The following is a 1931-nucleotide window of genomic DNA, read 5'->3' on the forward strand; positions in this document are numbered from 1 at the left end:
ATTTTGAACTTGAATTTTAAATGCCAACCCATGAGCTAAATCTCATAGGGTTGGGATTACATGATGAAACTTTTATTTTCGTTAATGGTTGAAGCATATATTTGATTTAATCTAATGTTTCATTTAATTGTTTTTATTTTCCAATTGTGTGTATACGTTTTCTAGACATATATAAGCGTGCAATATACCCATAAACTGAATCTAATTCTAAAAAGGTTAGATTAGTTGCACTGGAATTGAATGATACAAATGGGTATTCGACCGAATACTTGTAGTAGACTCTAAACATAGAGCAGCATTTTTATAGAATGAAGACAAAACAGTACAGGGTACCGTGCTAAAGCCTATAGACACAGGCTAGGTAACTTGAGATCTAGTCTCTTCTAAACAGTAGATCGAGTATGATTTTGCTGAGGCATTACTGAAAGTAAGAGCAGATTCTTAGTAATCCCAACCTTCCAAATCACATCGTAGACCCTTAATCCTTTGTTGTAGTACTTTTTCCATAGTAGTTTTAGTTATTTATTTATTCACTCGCAGATTATTTACGTAATTATTCTCGTAATTGCCATTACATTTTTACTCTTAGTTTTCCTTAGTATTTTTCAGTATTAGTCAATATACATTTTGCACACATCCTTACTACTTTAATTTACCAATGTGTACTTAACTTGGTTTTGCCATAACATTAATCATAATTCATTATAATAGCTTGACCACTTTTATACCTAATCCAATCTCTGTGTAGACGATCTCATTTACCAATTTATTACTTGATTCGACATGTATACTTGCACAATTCGCATACCATTTCAAACACAACAAGTTTTTGGTGCCGTTGCAAGGGATCGATAATTTGGTGAAATTTGGTTTTGTTGTTTTACTTAGTTTAATTTAATTTCTATAGGTTTGCCATTAATGTATAAGAAGAGGCAATCCTACTAACAAAAAGTATCCTTTAGACCCAGAGATCGAAAGAACTTTACGAAGAAGGCGAAAAAATTACGAAAAATGGCTAGGAACGGGAGTGATCTTGGTCTCAATAATAATCTGAATGGTCAAGATATTAATCCTCCTATTCGTAGGGTGATACCTGGTCTGAATGATAATATGAATGGTCAGGACGCTAATCTTCATGTTTGTAGAGTGATAGATGACTGAGACAGACCAATCCGAGAGCATGTTGTGCCAATTTTGGATGACCTGAATCCAGAGATAGTCAGACCATAAATATAGGCTTAGCAGTTTGAGCTGAAATTAGTAATGTTTCAAATGTTACAAATAATAGGGCAGTTTAGTGGATTACCCACCAAAGATCCAAGATTGCATTTAAGAATTTTTCCAGAGGTCTGTGAATCGTTTAGACAACAGGGTGTTCCTGAAGACGCTTTGCAGCTTAAATTGTTTCCATATTCTTTAAGAGATCGTGTAAGAGCGTGACTGAATGCTTTGCCATTAGAAATAGTGGCGTCATGGAATGATCTCTACTAGAGATTTTTGCTATTGTATAATCCCCCAAATATGAATGCCAAGCTTAGAAATGACATCCAATATTTTCAGCAATCGGAGGATGAAATACTATATAAAGCTTGGGAATGATTTAAAGGCTTAATTCAGAAATGTCTAATGCATGAATTTCAACACTAGACTCATATGAAGATATTCTATAATGGGCTGAATGCATATACGATGATGGTAGTTGATGCTTCTGCCAATGGTACTTTGTTGGATAAATCTTATAATGAAGCATATGAAATTCTGGAGAAGATTGCCAACAATGATTATCAATATCCTACCACAAGAGTTGGGACGAGCAAGAGAGCTATTGGTACCATAGAGCTAGATGCAATCACTTCGTTAATAGCCCAAGTATCTTCTTTGGCTAATATGATCAAAACATGAAGAAGCCCACAACAGTTCAAAAGTGAAAT

The 1931-nt window shown here is 34.3% G+C and overlaps 1 non-coding gene across 1 annotated transcript; it reads right to left on the reverse strand.

The window, feature by feature from the left end:
• Positions 1–1530: 1530 nt before the first annotated feature.
• LOC121225985 (small nucleolar RNA R71) lies at positions 1531–1637 on the reverse strand. The gene has a single exon (XR_005923886.1). It is a non-coding gene; the product is annotated as a small nucleolar RNA R71 (small nucleolar RNA).
• Positions 1638–1931: the final 294 nt, after the last annotated feature.

This window comes from Gossypium hirsutum, chromosome D13 (genome assembly GCF_007990345.1).
Source record: "Gossypium hirsutum isolate 1008001.06 chromosome D13, Gossypium_hirsutum_v2.1, whole genome shotgun sequence".
Taxonomy (NCBI): Eukaryota; Viridiplantae; Streptophyta; class Magnoliopsida; order Malvales; family Malvaceae; genus Gossypium; species Gossypium hirsutum.